Source organism: Vulpes vulpes, chromosome 7, assembly GCF_048418805.1.
Source record: "Vulpes vulpes isolate BD-2025 chromosome 7, VulVul3, whole genome shotgun sequence".
Classification (NCBI taxonomy): domain Eukaryota; kingdom Metazoa; phylum Chordata; class Mammalia; order Carnivora; family Canidae; genus Vulpes; species Vulpes vulpes.
Window position 1 is genome coordinate 38177032 of NC_132786.1, and position 20973 is coordinate 38198004.

The 20973-nt window shown below is 43.6% G+C and overlaps 1 protein-coding gene across 6 annotated transcripts in view; it reads right to left on the reverse strand.

Annotated features, from left to right (window-relative positions):
• Nucleotides 1-20973, reverse strand: part of RBPMS (RNA binding protein, mRNA processing factor) — a 173427-nt gene that overhangs the window by 26309 nt on the left and 126145 nt on the right. The gene's annotated exons all lie outside the window — the stretch shown is intronic.

The following is a 20973-nucleotide window of genomic DNA, read 5'->3' on the forward strand; positions in this document are numbered from 1 at the left end:
AGAAAGAGGATGGGTAGGAGATATCCCATGAAAATCCACTGCAGAGAGAATTGGGAGAACAATGGTTTACTGGCAGGGCCATGACAGGCCAGAACGACCGTAGGACTTCTGTGATTATCAGAGTAATTACTACTGACAAATAGATCATGGTCACCAAGTACTTCCCATTTAGCCCACGGAAGCACAGGGCCAGACACTGTGCCTACAGGGCATTTAAGATGTCAAAAATGCAGAGAACAGAAGTGAAAAAGCCTGGAGTATCTTGATTAAAGTTAAGCTCCACAAAGATGCAATTTAGAACATTCCGTAGTTGCTGCTTACACTGGTCTAAATTTGATTCCATTCAGGTCAAGCTGCAGTTTGCCAGATTGAAGGGCAAGTGCCCGAGGCTCAGAATGTATCAGGAAGCAATCCATTAAAGTAACAGAAAACACATGAGGGAGCGTCTCCACAAAGAAAAAAAAATCATCAATCGATAGTTATGAATCTGGACTCTGTGAAGCAGCAACCTCAATATGTGCTTTTATCACCTGTCAAAATCTGAAATCAAGGAGGCCAAGGATGCTAGCTGGGACTGCTGAAAGAGTCAGGAAAAGGCAACTGTCATAAAGCCATTAGTGACTCTGCCATTCAGGACTTTCCAGAAGTCCAGAGTGCATGTGACCCAAGGTCAACAAAGTCATTTCACTCCTTCCCACATGTAAGAAGCCACCCCCGGGCTGCTCATTCTGGGTCTTCCTCATGCTCCCAGCCTCCCCCCTCTCCCAAACTGTGGCTGTGGGCAGGGGGCTAGAAACAGAAAACCTATCCTGAGTGTGATGTGGGGAGTGCTCTACGGAGCAACCGGAAAGAAGCTGAGCCTGTGGGTGCCTGTGGACCTGGTGAGTTTTTCCCACAGTCAGTCAGCATGGCAAAAGCTTCTGAGAAGATGGTGGGAGTCCAGGGCTGATTGAGGACTATCCCTTCAGAGGGCTACACTGTGGCTGGCTGGACTCCCTGACTCCCTCCCTCAACAAGGCAGTTCAAATGTCCTCTTCAGACCTGGTGAGGGGAGTGCAGCCTGCTTGTAGATTAGATTAGGCTGGAGAGTGTAGCCCAAAGAGGAGACTCACAATTATTATTTGAACAGGAACACACAGTAATCAAAAAAAAAAAAAAAAAAAAAAAGAAGGGGGGGAACACACAGTAACATCCTAAGCTTCTTCAAATGATCAGGTCTGTACCATCTACCTCCAGTTCTAGGGTGTGTAGGTGTTTCTAGTTTCGGTCAGAAAATTCCTTATGGAGGGGTCAGGAGAACACTTCACAGACCCCTGTGTTTCCGGTTATGACAAGACCAGACCATATGATTTCCATTAGAGCAAATCTTGTGGGAGCCCCGCTCGTGGAAACTAACTGTTGCCAGAACCCAGGCCTCGGATTTTAAACAAACAACCGTTCTCAGGAATGGCAAGCTATTACTGTTGTTGTTGGTACTATTATTTCAGCTACCGTGCTATTTTAAGACATTCTGAGTCTTAAAAAAAAAAAAAAAAGTCAAGAGAGTCTCAGGACCTAGCATGTGAATGTCTCAGTCCAAGCTCGCTCAGCCCTACTGTGACAGCAGAGGACTCTAACTGCCATCAATGGGGGTGCTATGCAGCACTATGAGGGGGCCTGCAGCCTGATGGTGGCACTTCCTCATCCTGTTGCCTCTCAACAACTCGCCAAGATGGGGGTACTCTTATCTGATAGATTTTTCTCTGGCAAGTTTTAAAAATGAAATGAGAGGTTTTTTAAGATATCTGATCCTAAAGAGATAAATAATAGAGACAGGTGGAATCAGGGTTTCAATTTCAGCCTCAACTGATAGGATTTACAATTTCCAGACATTTCCAAATTTCTATCCTAAAGCATCACTTCCTATTGGGTCTAGACTGACACTTGGAAACTATTCACTAACATGCACAAACCTAGCCCAGCAAGATGGGGCATCTACTTCCAAATCTCCCACACCCAAAGCTGCTGAGTTAACAGCAGAAGTCAGATAGTGAAGTGGAAGCCTAAGAGAGATTGGAGTGAAATGAGACTTGATCAGTTCTTTCATACCTCTCATCATCTCTCCTGTCTCCCCTTGAGAAGGAATTTAGAGTTACCACAAATGTCAAGAGACATGCAACATATAGTGGGCTGGTCAGGAGGAGAAGAGGAGGATGAACTCAAAATGGACCAGTGGAGATGTTCTAAGCTGGAGAGTACTAGTTTAGAGGAGGGCAGTTGAGGAGGATTTCTCACAACCAAGTTCCCAAGGGTTGGCAAGTGAGAGCCCAGGAAGGGAAGATCCAGGTCTTATGTCTGCACCCCTGGGGCCACCTCTGAGACTAGCATTTAGTGTTTAATAATGTTTCTTGGATTGAATAGTATCTGGTGGAAAATTCTAAAAATTGTTTAAAGATATACCACTGTTTTTGTTAAAGGAGTTTAAACTATCCATAGGAACCAGATCTAAAATTTCCCAATCCTTTCAGTATTTATCACACTAAAAGAAAAATGAAACAAAAAGCAAAAAGGAGGCGCAAACCAGAAGAGTGACTTGCCAGGGTTCCAGAGAATAGTCTGAAAACTGCGTTTACAGCTGCGCTCACCCACAGACCAGTTTTTAAAGTAAGCTCCCTCTTCCACATCTCTGAAGGAGCACATTCCTCCGGCTCCCAGAACCCCACCTGGGGGCAGGGGTGTGAGTTGCTAGAGCAGGGGGAAGAGACAAAGAACCTTGGACCTGGGATAGAAGCAGACAGGCTCTCCTGACACAGGCTTCAGTGTCCAGAGTACCATGGACTGCAGAGGCAGTCTTCCAGGGAGTGTTTAGGACCTCAAAAAGTATAGAAAAATCTAAGTCAGAAAATATAGCAGGTGACATGAAAGGAAGAAACGTGAGTAAACCAGGACAAGCTATTTACTCCTTCCTCTACACACCTGGCTCCTGGCCCTACCTTCACATCTGCACTATAGCCCTGAAGAGTCCCTCACAGTACGGGGTGTCCTGAGCAGCATCAGCGTCAGCTGGGAGCTTGGGAGAAAGGCAAATTCCTAGCTCCACTGAAGACCTACTGAGTCAGAATTCGGCCCTCTAGGTGAATCTGATGTATGCCTCAGTTTGAGAACCACTGCTTTAAGTTGTCTTCTTGTCTATCTTACTGTATTATTTGATGCTTGAGCAAATTATGCATTTTGCCTTCAGAGAGCTTACAGTATGGTACCTGCTATATAGCAGTTTGTTCAATGAGTGGATGAAACACCCTAGGAAAGAAAATGCAAATGAAAGCAATAATTCTAGATTTGTTTTGTGAGAGAAATTGGAGGGGATGAGCAGACCCAACCTGACATCCTTTGTTTGGCTCAGAACCCCTAGTAACAGAGCACTACAGGCACAATGGGGACCGGCGGACCAGGTAAGGATCACATCTGTGGTAAAGCAGCCCTCACTGACACCTACCTACATTTCACTAGGAGGCTGAGGACACTCTGAAGAGTCACAAACTTTCCTTTGACAGAAGAGGGTAGTGAGGTGAATGTGCTTTTGCATTTGCATACTTCTTCCTGGTTGCCAATATGGTCTTAAGAAAATTATAGCAGCTGAAGGGACAAGGCTTTCCCTAGCTCAGGACCTTCACACAGATTCCCAACTGAAGGAGCAGGCCACAGCAGGGGAGCAGTATGGCTCAGGTGGGCTTCTGGCTTCCTCAGTTGGCCTATCCTGCTAAAAACTTCCTAAGATGGAAAAGCTGAAGAAAGAGAAAGTTTGCTGCCCTGGGCCCATTAGAATGAGTAGAGTTCAAGGAGGGGGTGAGACTCCCCCTGACAAGAGAGGCTCCTGACCACCCAGAGTGAGCCAGGCCTCAGTGAGCAGACGGATCAGCAGGCCAGAGCTTTTTGTCTAGGCCTAATCCGACCCTCTCCTGAGAGGGTGGGTCAGGCCTTTCCCACTGCCCTAGATCTGGCTACATCCTCTCTCCTTTAGCATGTCTGAGGATGTTTTTGAGGGCTCCCAATATACATCTGAATAAGCCTTTTTCTTAGCATAAGAATATGCAATCAGAAGAGCTCAAACTAAATTCTGACAAACAAGACTAGAAACTTCCCCAACTCCACTTATCAATCCCTTTGGAAAGGAAAAAAAAACTGCAGTGTCTGATGAAGGTTTAAACTGCAAGAGCTCACTAAGATCAGCCAGTCTGCCTTTTCATTTTGGATGAGAAAACAAACATGCAGAAAGGTGAAGGTTCCAGTCTTTTTTTTTTTTTTTTGAAGGTTCCAGTCTAATGTCACGCTGAAACAGATAAACGACTCTCAGAAACGAGAGCAAGAGGAACAAGGACAATCTTTAATGGACTTAACCTGTGTACAGCTGAGAACACAAGGTCTAAGAACTTTAAAGTCAGTATTTACTTTGCTTGCCTCTTGGATATTTTTTATTTGGAAATATTCCACAGCAATCTCATACTCAATATGTCTGAAACTAAACAAAGTCCCTCCAATGGCCTTTGTTTTCTCTTTGGTTCCTGATTTCGCCAAGCCATGGTGACCTGGTAGTTTTTCACCAAGGTCCTACCAAATTCGGCCACCAGCCACCATCCACTTTGATCTTAATTACCATTGCAGGATTACTGAAAATGCCTCTCTTTACAGTCCTCCTGGCAGCCATGCTTCAGCCAGGACAACTTTTAAAGTACACAATTTTGCAATGTCACTCTCCTGCTTAAAACCCTTCTATGATTTTGCCTTGCTCTCAGGACAGCGTCTGAACTCCAGGTATCATGGCCAAGAACACTACACATGATCCTGCCCCTCATCTCAACCTTTGCAGACCTCCCTCTCACCTGGTTCCCCATCATGGTCTAGGATCAAGTCCTTTTAATTGCTTGACTGTGCCTGGTTCTTTTCTTTCAACTGGCTTAACCCTTGCTCATTCTTCAAAGGACTCCACTTGGGTAGAGGGGAGGGGGGCAGGGAGAACCTTCTCCATGCTCTACTGGGTCTTTTATCTCCTGGCCATAGCACTTATCTCCAGGGCTGCAAGTTCTCACTCTTTGCTCATCACATGCCTAGCATAGTGTATCAGAAAGTATCAACAAGTATCAGAAAGTATCATTTGCTCCATACTGGATAAAACCAAGGGAGAAAGAAGGTAACTTCTATCTTGCCCTTCAGAGGAGGAAATGATCAAATTGTAGGTTAATTCAATTCTATGTGGGAGAAAAATATACACAAAAAGGATAGATGTGAGAGCATGGAAATGTGACTTCTTAAATAAGATTACATCTCAACTCAGTCTTAATAACACATATTTGCATACATTTTTTTATCTACAGCTAAGACCATGTATATCCATTATCATTCTGGACACTCACTAGAAGCTGTGGAGAAAAGGGTAAGAATGGGTGGTCTCATTTTAACAATAAGAAAAAAAACCTATCCAAGGTCTCTTGGTTAACTGGTCTGAACTGGGACCAGAACCCTTGTCTGTTGTCTCATGGTTCAGGGTCCCTTCCACACACCATCCTGCCCCCCACTACCCACTACTTGTGGTGGGGACAGGCCTTAAGAGTGCAGATGGTCTTCATCTCTAGTTTTTAGCATACTCAGTTTACTAGAATAAATCTAGGGACAAAAGTCCTTCAGAAGAGCTTGCCTGACAGATGAAGAACTTGACCAGAAAACACAAAAAGCCCAAACGTAATGAAAAATTCCATTTTTAATGAAAATCAATTTTGAAACAAGAAAAATAAATCAAAGGCTATTAAACAACCAACTCCCACTCACATACCTCACAAGTAGCTGATCCATGTCTGTTATTAAGTAAACCCCTCAAAAATCAGTGTTATGAGGCCAATTCTTCGGAAGACTATCCAATCAGGACACATTATCTTCTAATATCAGGGCTAAGAATGCAGCACATGCCAGCTTCTGTGGCACAGCACACAATGAGTGGGACAGTATCCTCCCCGAATTCACATTCCTCTGGAAACTTTTTTGAAAACAGCAATTTTGCCAGTCTACTCTGATTATTTAAGGATCTTGAGATGAAATCATCCTGAATTTAGTGAGGACACTAAATCCAATGACTGGTGTCCTTCTGAGAACAGAGGACACAGAGGAGAAGGTGATGTGAAGATGGAGAAAGAGACTAGAATGACGTGTCTACAAACCAAGGAATGTGGAGGATGGCTGGCAGCCATCAGAGTTAAGAGAGGCACGAGATGGTTTCTCTTGGAGCCTCCACAAAGAACAAGCACTGCTGACACCTTGATTTCAGACTCCTGTCCTCCTAAACTATGAGAAAACATATTTGTTTTCAGCCACTCACTGGTGGTAATTTATTACGGTAGCCCTAGGAAAGGACTGTTCCTAGGGAAGGCCACACACTTCACTGGCTCCCCAAGAAAAGAAGTGTAAGCGAAGAATCAAAAGGTTTGTGAAAAGCTCAAAGGATGTCCTCAGCACCACCCAGCACAAATCACAAAGGCAATTTCTGCATTCTACACATGGAGCTAATTGTAGCAAATGCTGCAGACATCATGAGAAATCAAGTCTGTGCTTGGCTCTCCTCCACTCCTACTTTTTAAAAAAAAAATTTATTTATTCATGAGTGGGGGGCGGGGGCACGTAGAGACACAGGCAGAGGGAGAAGCAGACTCCACACAGGGAGCCCGACGTGGGACTCGATCCGGGTCTCCAGGATCAGGCCCTGGGCTGAAGGCGGTGCTAAACTGCCGAGCCACCCGGGCTGCCCCATCTCCTACCTACTCCTTATGATAGCCCTTGGCCACTTCCACTGTTTCAGTTATGAATTCTGTCTACAATAACTCATTAAACTACAGCTTTGGTTTCTACTCCAATGTCAATATTCCTAACTCCTCCAACTCATATACAAGCGAACTGTCACTCACAACCAAGTCCTCTTCTCACTTCCCCTCATTTGCCTTTATCCCATGTTTTCAGGTTCAGAGTTTCCTTCATTTCCCATATCCAAACAGCTGCTAAAGCCTATCAAGAGTAAAGATGACAAAGATATTGATAACAATGACTGTAATCAGTAGTAACAGAGCAGGTTTACCAAGCACGGAAAGTGTGCCACACGCTGTGCTAGTGGCTCCTCCTACACAGCGAGGAAGCAGAGGCACACAGAGGTTAGTAAAGAACTAGTACATGACTCACGGAAAGGGACAGAACCAGGATGTGAATCAGTCCTCTCAGTCCAGAATCCAACCCCTCACTTCCCTGCCTCTCCACACCGATTATGTTTCCTCCAGGCCTTTCTCACCATCTTTTCCTTTCCACTTCTCCTTCTACCACCCAATTGCAGGTTCTAGTCACCTAGACTGATTTCACAGCTGCCTGACTTTTGAACTGGCTTCCTGCTAACTTCCACCCTCTCTCCACTCCCTTTTTTCCTCCTGGAGCAACCCTTCAAATCTGCAGGAAGGCCAATCCAGACCCACAAAGTAAGTATGCCAAGGAAATTCCAAAACCAACTTGGTCTTGATTCAGCTGGCCCAGAGTCACTTCCTCTCTAGTTAATGGTTTTTTTTGGTCAAGCCTGAGCCGTCACTGCTCTTAAGGGTCCCCCTTCTTTTGTTACTGTCCAGCTGTTCCAGGCCAAAAAACCAGCCAATACAATCCGTGATTTTAAGTGGATTTGATTCCTGATCTGAGAGCTAAAGGGTACCCAGAGCATAGGCTGGAAGAAAACTGCTCCTCTGGGGACTTAATTCAAGTCACTACTATTATGCTTCTCACCACCCGACATATTCATTCCTTTTCTGTCCTGAGACCCACAATTACAGGGGTGAGGGTTCCCCAGCCCTTCTCTTGTCAGTTCCTTTCCTAGACACGGGCAATTGAACTTGGAGGGTATTTTGCCAGCCTCTCTGAGACCTTGGATTTCTTAACAACTGCAATCAAATCGAGATGTTTAACAGGAGCTACATTTCCAGAAAGTGCTGGCTTTATATTAACAATACAAAAACATTTGCCCAGCTCCGCTCTGCTCAAGACCTGGCTAAGCTTCACAAGGCTGGACTCACAAGTGTGCCTTTTCAGTGTCTGACACGAAGTAGGCACTCAACAAATATTTCCTGAATGAATATACATACCCTCCCTTTTGCCTAACATATCCACTTCCCCCTCTTCTTCTGTTCTATAACTGTATGGTCAGTTAAAGCATGTCTTCTGCCTCTTTGTGGCCCAAATGGCCTTTCCATCTGTAGTAGAGAATTTAAATTGTAAAGGAATTTCAGTATTGTACATATGAGTGGTAACATGGCTAGCCTATGGGGCTATTCACATACCAAACATCAATAGTAAGGATATTTGTACAGCACATACTTTGTGCAAAAACACTTCACAGACTTTAACCTATTTATTCTCCACAACCTCCTTCTGAGGTAGGTACTGCTAGTATTATCTCCCTGTCCTGAATGGAGGATGTTAGGGGCTTGGAGAGATTAAATGACAGGCCCAAGGCCATGCAGCTGGAAGCCAAGCCATGGCTCCAGAGCTCACGCATTACCCACCAGGTTAAGATGGTGATTTTGTCCAGCCAAACGCCTTCCCTCAAAACGCTAAGGTTTAACTTCTTACTCATGCATTACCCACCAGGTTAAGATGGTGATTTTGTCCAGCCAAACGCCTTCCCTCAAAACGCTAAGGTTTAACTTCTTAACCCAGTTAGAAAAGATAGGTCACTAACTTCAAAAGCAAAACAAAACAAATATTACTTTAGGATAGTAACATAAGAGGTTATTTTGAAAACATGACAATTCTGATCTGCTTTTCTGAACCATGATGATTTTTAATACTTAAGTTTAATAAGAAAAACGTGCCCACAAGGTGATTTTCATATATGTTTTACAAAAACTAGTTAAAAGACCTAATGGTCTATGAACATGGAATAAAAGAGAGAGGAGGCATGAGAAATTGCAGGTTCAGATCCCAGAGAGGATAGATTAGAAATGTCAACAAGCTGTGCTGTACTGAGAATCCTAGAGGCAACAGAAAAGAAGAAACTTCTTCCTTATCTAAACAACATTTAGCCTTTTCCTAAAACTTCCAGTTGCCACTCACCTTTTTTTTTTTTTCCATTAAGGAGGAAAGCTAAAAAGGGGAGGTGTTTTCAAGAACAGGGAGAGGCAAAGGTGTCTTTTTAATGAAATTGCTACTTGAATAGATCTCTATCTAGTCCATAAAAATGGATCACCAACAAAACCATTTATTAAACTAGAAGCTGCTTGAGTGGGTAGCCCGTGTCTATTTTCCTCACCATTAGATTCTTAGTGCCTAGTGTAGTACCTGTTACAGAGCAGACATTCATAATTTTTAATAAGTGCTGTGTTAGGCATAAATCTTTCAGTACATCTTTTTTCCTCCTTTGAGATAAATTATAAAAGTAGAAAAACTATGTCTAAAAAAAAAGAAAAGAAAAACTATGTCTAAGGTGATAAACTTTTTTTTTTTTTAATTTTTTTTTTAATTTTTTTTATTTATTTATGATAGTCACAGAGAGAGAAAGAGAGAGAGGCAGAGACATAGGCAGAGGGAGAAGCAGGCTCCAAGCACCGGGAGCCCGACGTGGGATTCGATCCCGGGTCTCCAGGATCGCGCCCTGGGCCAAAGGCAGGCGCCAAACCGCTGCGCCACCCCGGGATCCCCATAAACGTTTTTTAAAAAAGATTAAAGAGTGCATGCATGCAGGAGAGCATGTGGGGGGAGGGGCAGAGAAAGGGGGAAATCTCCAGCAGACTCCCTGCTGAGTGCCTAAGAACTCAGGACCTTGAGATCACGACCTGAGCCAAAATCAAGAGTGGGACCTCAACCGAGGTCACTCATGTGCCCCTAAGGTGATGAGCATTTTAAAGACCCTGATACATCTTACTTATTGTGTTGAACTGCTTCCCTATTACATTCCCAACAAAAATAGATACATTTATACCAACTTTTATACACGACAACATTGGGAATCATCCTTAAACACAAAACTAAACAAAACCTAACAATTTCATAAGGAAACCATCTTTCCATTATTTTAATGTATATTTCTTTCATAGTTAACAAAGCTGAAGTGATTCTCTGAGTCAGAACAGGTGCTGCCTAGAGAAGTCTTCATTAAGGCCTGACGATCTCTTGAAAACCCAGAACGGACAACTTTTTTTAAGTTATTTTTTTTAAGCAGGCTCCATGCAGGGAGCCTGATGCTGGACTCCATCCCGGGTCTCCAGGATCACAACCTGGGCTGAAGGTGGTGTTAAAGCGCTGAGCCACCAGGGCTGCCCTTTATGTACCATTCTTATTTCCCAAATTGTAATCTCCTACTCCTAGCACCTGGATTTAGCACATAGAAGATATTCAATGAAAGTTTATTAAATTTAACTGATATTACCAAGTGGCTGCAACTTCTTATGCTAGAGAAACATTTAATCGACCCAGTGATTTCTAGTCTACCATCTTTTCTTGACTTTTAAGAAACTGTCAGTCTAAATCAGTACAGGTTCCAGTCTGGATAAAAAGGCAGAAATTTTAATAACTTGTCACAATTATCAGGTTTAAAGAGATTGAAACTGACTTAGGGAACTGAGGAGTCAAGAACCTCAAAACATGCCTTGCAGTACAAATAACAAAAATCCAGACATACAGAAGTATAGCGGCCTTACGGGCCCTGTGGAGTGTGTGTCTTCACTGAGCTCCTGCTCTAGGAGCTCAGCAACTGTCCTCATTTTGTCTCCCCAATTCCCAATCTATGTTCACTGGCTGCCCCCCACTATTTACACCTTTGTTTCATGGACAGGTAATGTCAAGAATATTCACAAGCCATTGGCAGACAATAATACACTGGCTGCAGAACCTGCAAAGATGAGAGGTGGATGGACTACATGGACAAACCTGTCACCCTTGCTTCCCACCTTCTTGGTTTTCTCTCATGCCAGTTTAATCCTGGTCTATATAGTCTGTTCCTAAAAGAATTCTGAGATAAATAGGAGCGGCTATGTCAAAAAGTTTTATGCATACATTCTTCAACTCAGGAAAATTTATCAAGCTTCATGGAAATAACAACAACAAATAGGCACCAGCTTATGCTAATATTCTGTAACCCAAGAGGCCTTTCCAGTCACCAATAAGAAAGAGCCTACAGATTAAAAAGTGTCAGTCCTATGTAGATGATAAAGACCTAATACAGTAAAATGTCATCATCTCTAGAGATGAATAGCTGAGAAGTTTTACTCTTCTTTCTAGCTTCTCAGGTGGTCCTGTAATTTGGACTCCTAGAAATTCAAACTAAAATTTCAACTGTAACATTGAACAAATCCATTAACATAGAGGAGTTGTATGTATCATTTATCATCTTCTTGAGGGAGTGTGGGCACTCCATCCTCCTGTCTGTCCATGCACTGAGAATGATGTACTCAGAGAATGCACCATAGCCACAACCGAGGTCCATCAGTGGCCCAACTGCATGTGTCCCAAGCATTAACATGCTTTTCCCAACTATCCCTGCCCTAGCCTCTAAATGGTACTTGGGGAACAGGAGGAAGACACAAATAACGAGGACATCTATCCCTCATGGCATTGTAGTGATCATTATTTGAAACAGTATTTCAGTATTTCATTTTTATTTAAAAGATTGTATTTATTCAGGAGATAGAGAGAGGCAGAGACACAGGCCAAGGGAGAAGCAGGTCCCCTAAGGGGAGCATGATGCGGGACTCGATCACAGGACCTAGGGATCACGACCTGAGCCGAAGGCAGACACTCAACGGCTGAGCTACCCAGGTATTTTATTTTATTTTTTTAAGATTTTATTTATTTATTCATAGACAGAGAGAGAGGCAGAGACACAGGCAGAGGGAGAGGGAGAAGGAGGCTCCATGCAGGGAGCCCGATGCGGGACTCAATCCCAGGTCTCCAGGATCACACCCCAGGCTGCAGGCGGCAACAAACCACTGTGCCACCAGGGCTGCCCTACCCAGGTATTTTAAACAGTATTTTAAAACTGTCCTGAATGTCTGATCATCATCACCATCCTAAAGAAAGTCTTCCTAGGCATATCGAATGCCTCAGCACCACAATGCTGACAGCTATGGCAGAGGCTGCTAAATGCTGCCCTGTGCTGAGGTGTTTTAAACATGTCTTTCAGGGAGGCTAAACAGCCAACACCTAAGTACAGAAAGTCTCACATTGCCAACCACTGGGGATACAAAAAGCCTATAGGAACAGAGCCATCAGGAGACCTGGAACCTCCGTCTGCAGGTAACAAGGTTGCTAGCACCCAGAAAACTCAGAAACTTTCCCCTTTCCATCTTCTCCAAACTCCTCTCTTGCTTTATTCATTCAGTTCTACCATATGGTGGGGCAGATTAAACTCTGAGTACGCAGCCAAACTCCACTTGGAGAAACATGTGTTGCTGTCTCTAAGCTGCTTCCCTTCGTCCCTCTAGGCTCTCAGAGACAACACAGGCTTCAGATTATCACCGAAGGACAACTCTACCTGCATACTCTGTGATGGCGCCAAACAAAATGTTTTCTGAGGGTACTGAACCATGAGGCCACGAGATGGATGAAGAAACTCGGCAGTCACCACTTAGAATAATGAGAAGGAGTTAGGTTCTTAAATTAGGCAGTTCAGGGCCAGCATGAATGAAGCAAGGCCACAGTATCCAAAGACTTAGTCAAGACTACTTTCTCCCAAATCTTACTTCTCTGTCAATGTTTGTAATGAATATTTACTAAGTACCTACTGTAGGCTGATGCTGGATGAATACCAACATCTTTTTTTCTCCAGCCCAAATTTGGGGCAGTGATACAGAGCCACAGAAGGACCCCATTCTCTATAGACTTGAAAGAAATTCCTATTTAATTGAATGTATCTGGGCAAGTCCAGGGTAGGGTGGGGAGAAGAATGTACTTGAGAAAAACTGTGTGGAAATGGAACTCCTTATTAATTTCATAGTGGCAGGCTGTTAGGAAGATGTGATCTGTCATCCGGAAAGGGCTAGAAGAGCCATAAACTCTACAGGGAGCCAGCAAATGGTCACTGAAAAGAAAACAGACAAGAGAATAATGACTGGCCTTCTTGTGCATTACACATGAGGTAATTCCAGAAATGTGGTGAAAAGTGACTCAGTAAACGTCTCACCCAAAAGTCAAACTGGTGTTTCTCATCTTTACATCTTTTAGTAGTAGAATGTAGCTAGCTGGAGAACCTCAGACAACCTGCACAATCTAATTTCTTTGCGCCTTGGTTTCCTCAGGTAAAAATACAGACTACTGAATAGTTTTATTATGAAAAGTAAATGAGGGCAGCCCAGGTGGCTCAGCAGTTTAGTGCCACCTTTGGCCCAGGGTGTGATCCTGGAGACCCAGGATCGAGTCCCACACTGGGCTTCCCATATGGAGCCTGCTTCTTCCTCTGCCTGTGTTTCTGCCTCTCTCTCTTTCTCTGTGTTTCTCATGAATAAATAAGTAAAATCTTAAAAAAAAAAAAAAAAAAAGTAAACGAGAATCTGAGAGGCAGAGTGAATGCGTGGTATCACAACAGTGTCTGTTAGCGAATAGCAGCAGTGACCAATGCTTATGTACAAAAGCCGAGGACACAATCTGGGGGTGTAAATAATGTGATCTTTGTGACAGGCAATCTATCCTTTCTAAAAGAAAATTCCTTGTCTCACCAAATGTCTGGGTCTGGGGCCATACCTGCGCGGAGGCGGCAGCAGGGAGTGGAGCTTTGGAATGTATGCCCTCAGCCACTTCTCCAGTTTAACCCTGTTTCTTCCTCATTCTTCTGTGCCTCATACTTATTGTTCAGTTTTTTTTTTTTTAAACTAGGAATGAATTGAAGACCACAGGAAGATAAAGCTTTGTTAATTACATGGGATTTTATATTTTTAAAACAACAAATACTCTTTTAAGAATAGAAGGCTTTCTTTAAAAGAAGTCTCACTGCCCTTCAGCTTCTCTAAGGGAATCTGATCTGTTCAAAAGGCCCATTTAACCTCCTAAACACAAGCAGCCAAGTACCTTTGCAGCTGATCTACACTTCCCTGACCACCCAATTCCACAGACTACCAGACTTCCAAGTTACAACAGCAACTCCACGTGCTGATCCATTTTAGCCCCTGACTGGCCAGATTTTCCCATTTTCTCCCCATCTCTTTGCCTCAGAAAAATCAGGTTTAACCACAAAGTTTAAGAACAACCATAACAAAAAGCCTAGATGTCAATTGTGTAGGAGGTTAACAGTCACACTGTTGACTTTCCAGTAAGATAAACAGTGCAAACTTGGCCAGCACTAACGTATACAACCCACCCTCTCATTCCTACTGAAGACTGTACTCATTCTTGGGATGTGAATGACAGCAAAGGGTTCACTGGTGAGAACAGGGCATCCTAACCTGTGAGAAGCGCTGAAATACCAAAAGAAAACCAGAGGAGTTTAGGCTGAGCTTCTCGATTTTGGGGAATGGTAAGTAATCCTATCTTATGAAGATCTTGGGTCTGTGATGAACAAATTACTCTCAAACTCTAAAAGACTGCCTGTTGGGATAAGGCTTTTTCCAGTTCTCCTCTGCCTTGCAACACTGGGGAGATCTGCATGACAGAGTAGGAAGGCTGGATAGTCTGGCAGGACTTCTCATCCTCGGTGGCACCAGGGGTTTGTGGGGGTAGTTCAACTCCCCAAAGCTAGATATGAGAACATCTTAGAGTAGAAAGGGCATGCCCAAGTCATCCTATGTCAGCAAGATCCCTCAAAAATCTAGAACTGGCAGCTTGTTAAGCATTATGAAGATGGTTATACAAGGTTTTTAAAAGAAGAACCACGGAGGAGAACCTTACTGTTCAAATCTACAGACTGGTTAAATAGTTACAAAACATGGGATCCCAGGGTGGCTCAGTGGCTGAGCATCTGCCTTTGGCTCAGGGCGTGATCCTGGGGTCCCAGGATTGAGTTCCATATCGGGTTCCCCATGGTAAGCCTGCTTCTCCCTCTGCCTGTGTCTCTGCCTCTCTGTGTCTCTAGGAATAAATAAAATCTAAAACAACAACACTACAAAACAGCATAATAATATAGCCACCAAAAGGGATGATATACGAGATCTGTATGTATGAATATGGGAGTTAACAAAACAGTGAAAAAGTGAACAGGTTACTGAACACTATGTGTAAGTACAATTCCATCAGTACAAAAACACAGATACACAGATGCTTTGCATGAGTGACTGCCATAATGCTCTGGTAGGTGGCCCTAGGTTTAAACCAATCATCGGCTATGTGACCTGGGGTAAGTTAGTAACTTAAGGCCAAATTTCTTCATCTAAAAACTGTTAAAGAGGAAGAAGGGGAAGAGGAAGAGGAAGAGGAGGAGGGGGGGAGGACATGTTCTTATAGGCGATCATGAAAATTTAATGAGATATATAAACAATTTTTTAAAACTCCTTGTGATAGGGGTGCCTGGGTGGCTCAGTCAGTTAAGCCTCCGATTTCTTGATCTCAGCTCAGGTCTTGATCTCAGGGTTGTGAGTTCAAACCTTGTATTGGGCTCCAGGTTGACTGTGGAGCCTGCTTAAAACAAAAAGCCCCCCCAAAACCAACCCCCCCAAAACGCACAACCCTCAAAACGCAACAATTGCCTCCACCCCGCAAAAAAAACCCTTGTGATGGAACACATTAAAGATTTTATTTTGAGAGAGAGAGAGAGAGAGAGAGAGAGAGAGAGAGAGAGAAAACACACATGACTGGGAAGGGGCAGAGGAAGAGGGTGGCAAGTGTGGGGCTCATTTTCATGGCCTGAACTGAAATCAAGAGTTGGATGCTTAACCGACTGAGCCATCCAGGCTCCCGCTGTGATATCACACATTTAATAATATTACTATGATTTATCTCTGGATGGCAGATTCTGTGGATAAATATATCTCTGGATTCTTTTTTGCTCATTATGCTTTCTGAATTTCTAGCATACATATGTATTTTACCCATAGTGTTTTTGTGTTTTTAAATGGATAAAAATATGGGGCACTTGGGTGGCTCAGTTGATCAAGCGTCTCCCTTTGGCTCAAGCCATGATTCTGGGGTCTTGGGATGGAGCCTGGTGTTGGGCTCCCTGCTTAGCAGGAAGTCTGCTTCTCCCTCTCCCTCTCCCTCTGCCCCACCCCCCCCCACTTGTGCTTTCTCTCTCAAGTAAATAAAATTATAAATAAATTAATAAATAAATAAGTAAAAATACAAAGAGACATAAGGACCACTTGTGGAATGAAAAAAAAAAAATCCCACATTATTCCAATGTTATAACAACACACATAGGAGGGATCCCTGGGTGGCGCAGCGGTTTGGCGCCTGCCTTTGGCTCAGGGCGCGATCCTAGAGACTCGGGATCGAATCCCACATCGGGCTCCCGGTGCGTGGAGCCTGCTTCTCCCTCTGCCTGTGTCTCTGCCTCTCTCTCTCTCTCTCTCTCTCTCTGTGACTATCATAAATTTAAAAAAAAAAAAAAAAAAAACACACATAGGAAATGGAGTATGAAAACCAAAGATTTTCTTCATTTCATACTTGTGAAATTTCTTGTCAGTAAAAGAATACAGAAGAAAAAATATCTAAACCCCAGCACAGGAGCCATTGAAAAAAGTCCTAACACATGTTATACAAAATGGATCTACCCTGAAAATATAAAGAGAAAGAAGCCAGACATTAAAGGACATGTGTTGTATGATTCCACTTTTATGAAATACCTAGAATAGACGAACTCACAGAGATAGAAAGCCAATTATAGACTACTGGGGAGTGTAGCAGGAAGGGAGCAGGGAGTTACTGGCAATGAAAAAGTTATGGAAATAGCAGTGATGGTTGCAAAGCACTGTAGATATAAGTAACGCCATTGAACTGTACACTTAAAATGGTTAAAGTGCCAAAATTTATGTCATATATACTTTACCACAAAAAAGATTGACAATATACAAAAAAAACATGATTTGTATAAATTGTACAGTATGTGAAAAAATTTTAAATTATATACATTTTTAAAGATTCATTCATTCATTCATTCATTCATTCAAGAGACACACATAGAGAGAGAGAGGCAGAGACACAGGCAGAGGGAGAAGCAGGCTCCACATAGGGAGCCTGACGTGGGACTCAATCCCGGGTCTCCAGGATCACACCCTGGACTGAAGGCAGTGCTAAATCACTGAGCCACCGGGGCTGCCCTAAATTATATCTTAATTAAGTTAAAAACCCAAAACCACTTTGGGTTCTGTGGCCAGACAGAACAACCTGGCTTTTGAATCCTAGATGGGCAGCTTATCAACTGTGACCCTAGACATATTTTTAGACTGTGGGCCTGATTCCTCATTTGTGAAATAAGGAGAATAACTGTAAATATACCACAGATTGTTTGGAAGAGTGAGGAAAGAGAGTTGAATAAAATGCCCCAAATGAGAAACAGTTGCTATCATCATCTTTAAACTTTTCATACTTCAAGATTCCTAAGAGTCAAACATGCTCTACCCACTGACTTCAGGTTTTACCAGCTCTCAGAATGACGTAAAACCTAATGACCCACCATTGCAGCAAGAAAGAATCTGGATGTCTGTCCTGGTTCTGCATCTGGGACCATCAGGCAAACGCTTTAGGAGTCTTGCCCTCCGCATCCCACCTGTTCCATGTAGTGTCCGCTACCCCTCTCAAAATCAAAACCTCACAGCAAATCAGAGGGACAGAAAACACTCAAAGCAATGTCTCACTGCAGAGACTGAGCACTCGGATCACTCGTCCTAAGCAATGGAACATTCTCCACAAGGAGAATCCATCACTAGCAAGGATTTAAAAAATTAAAAGCATAATTACGAGGGGGCCTCCCTGGGTGGCTCAGTAGGTTGGGTGTCTGCTTTTGGCTCAGGTCATGACCCCAGGTCCTGGGATGGAGTCCTGCATTGGGCTCTGTGCTCAGCAGGGAGTCTGCTTCTCCCTCTCCCTCTGCTCCTGCGCACGCTCTCTCTCTCAAATAAAATCTTGAAGAAAAAAAAGTATTATTACAGGTAATATTATTAATTGTGAGGAACATGAAGAAAGGCAAGGGACCTTCTCTCTCAACCTCTCTCTCCCTATCTCTTTCCCAGAGCTAAACCTACCCAGTTCCTTTATCCTTTTCTCACAGGAATGCCTCCTTCCAATCTTTCAATCATTTCCCTCAAGCTGGATCCCGTCCAAGTTTTCCTTTTCTCACACAGCACTGAGGCCCAGCACGGGATGCAGGGGCTGGGAACGGTCTGGTAAACAGATCATAGAGCCTGCAGTACATTCAGCTTGGGGCTTGGTCAATTCTGAAAAGATTAGGTTGTGTATGTAACCAATGGCTGTGAGCCAGCTAGTGGGTAACGTGACAGCAGTTTACAAACATCCCACAGAGGGATGAGAAACTGGAGAGCTGTCTCTGGACCTTTCATGAGAAGTGATGAAAAAAGAGAGGAGCACAGGAAGTTTAGTTCAGAGACCTGGAGAACTGGTGGTTGGGGGAAAGGAGGACAAGCCTCATCCAGAGTGAGGCTAGGAGCCCCAGAAAAGACCTCCCAGGACAGCAGTGAGATCAGGGCCAGGGCAAGGCTTCCACAGTGTGAAGACTATAACACTGGCTCCCAGGGCTGCTCCATATGCTAATTTCTGCCCCAGCTGCAAATATAGAATGAGAAGCCTGCCTGAGGGTTTAGAGAAACTTATCTCAAGGTTCTGTTGGAAAAGTTACTTTTCCCACACTCAAATATCTTTAGAGGAAAATCAGGTTCAAAGAGGTAAATGGTGCTGGAAATAGAGGTGGGGGGTAGTACTGGGAAAGTTTATTGGGAGTACATGTCTGAAAGACAGGCTAACGTGCCCTTTTTAGGATGGAGCCACAGAGCACCATCTGAATCATCATCCTGGCACTTTTGGTGATGCATTTGTAATCCTTCATTTAATTTTTATGGGAAGAGAAAATAGCTAAAACAAAGCCACATCTCCCTTAAGATCCATTGCTAAGTTCTTTCTAATAATGTAATTCCTCTTCTTCTAAATCTCCAATAGTTTCCAATTCCTTCTGAATTAAAGAGCTAGCCTAACTGTAATAAGGGTTTTGATACCTTCCTTCTTTCCTTCTCATACCCATCCAATACACCAACAACTCACCTCTAGTTATCATTTTTGTGAATGGAGTTACTTTAAGACTTGTTCTTCCTCTGGCCTGGTGTGTAATTTGTCTAAATCAAGGGGTAGCCATATAGCTTAGAATGGTTTCCCCAAGGCTATGTGGGCTTCAAGAGCCAACTTCAGGGCTTTCCAGCCTTCAAAGTTATTAACATAAAATCAAGCCCCCAAATTTGATCAGGGAGGAATGTCTTCACTTTAAGAACTTCTCACACTTATTCTTAAGTGTAGTCATTATCTATGCTACGAACAAAAACTCTAAGATCTCTGCCTACCATTTTTTAAAAAGATTATTTATTCATGAGAAACAGAGAGAGAGAGAGAGGCAGAGACAAAGGCAGAGGGAGAAGCAGGCTCCCTGCAGGGAGCCCGATGGGGATTCGATCCCGATCCCAGGATCCTGACCCCGGCCAAAGGCAGACACCTACCTAACTGTGAGCCACCCAGGCACCCCTGCCTACCATTCTTTGAAAGGAAAGCTTTAGTCTTCTCCTCATGACAGATGGTCCATAAGCAAATAAGTATGCTCTGACCAGGGATAAGAACTCACTCGTTCTGGACCATCACATTCTTTCTGGGGAACCATCCCTCAGAAATCTAGATTCTGAGGGGCTAGCACATAAAAATCGGATCAGACTTGTTCCATGAGGTCCAGAGAGTAAAAAGAGGTGAGGGGAATTTTCCGGGTATATAGATTTTGACTATATTATACTAATCTACACAAGATTTTGGAGCAAGAATGAATTTATTCAGCAAGCATTTATTAAACACCTACTAGGTGCCTAACTATGCAAAGCCCAGTCTTAGAGACTTCTACAAGAAGCTAAAAGGAGACACAGCAGTAACTGGCAATTTCAACACAGTGTGGCAAAGAAGAGAATTCTACAGCAGTTACCAACTCAGTAGGGTAATTAATCTACCTTAAAAAAATTTATTTATTCATGAGAGAGACAGAGAGAAAGGCAGAGATACAGGCAGAGGGAGAAGCAGGCTCCTCACAGGGAGCCTGATATGCAAGGCTCGATCCCGGGTACCAGGATCACACCCTGAGCCAAATGCAGACGCTCAACCACTGAGCCACCCAGGCACCATGCATTTAATCTACCTTAGGAGAGTCAGACAGACAAGCTTTCTGGGTGATGAGACAGTTAAAGTGCCTTCTGAAGACAAGCAGCTAGTTTGCCAAAGGACTGAATTCATAGTCAGGGAATGGGCACTATGAGTGGAAAGGTCAGAGGCAAAGAGGGCACATGACATGCCAGCAAAGACTCCCCCGCAGCAGAGTGCGCTGCTGGAGGCTACTGTTGAGGATATCTTTGGCGGGGAAGAACACAGGTACAGATCACAAAAGGCCTGTACACCATACTAAGGAGGTGAGACTCTAGCCAAAGGGCAATGGAGCTTTTCTCAGCCACTTGCATCTATTAATATCTTTTCATCAAAATGTCTGTTAACATAACTGCCACTAATCTGGGATTTACATGCATCAAATATTTTAAAATAAGTCAGCAGATTTTGCACAAGCAATAAGGAACTCTTTCATACACCGTGTAATGCTATTCAGGGGAGAATTCAAGAGAGCGCGCCAGAGGCTGGGGAGTCTCAGGGAGGCAGGGCTGTGAAAATCAGCTGGAGGGGCTGTCCTCAGGGATAGAGGTGGGAGCTCTATTCGGTTGGTCCTAAGACTGGCGACCTGGACTGGCGACCTATCTGGCCTTAGGGTCTTTGCCTCATCAAATACCTTTCTATATCCCAGGATTTACCTACCTATAG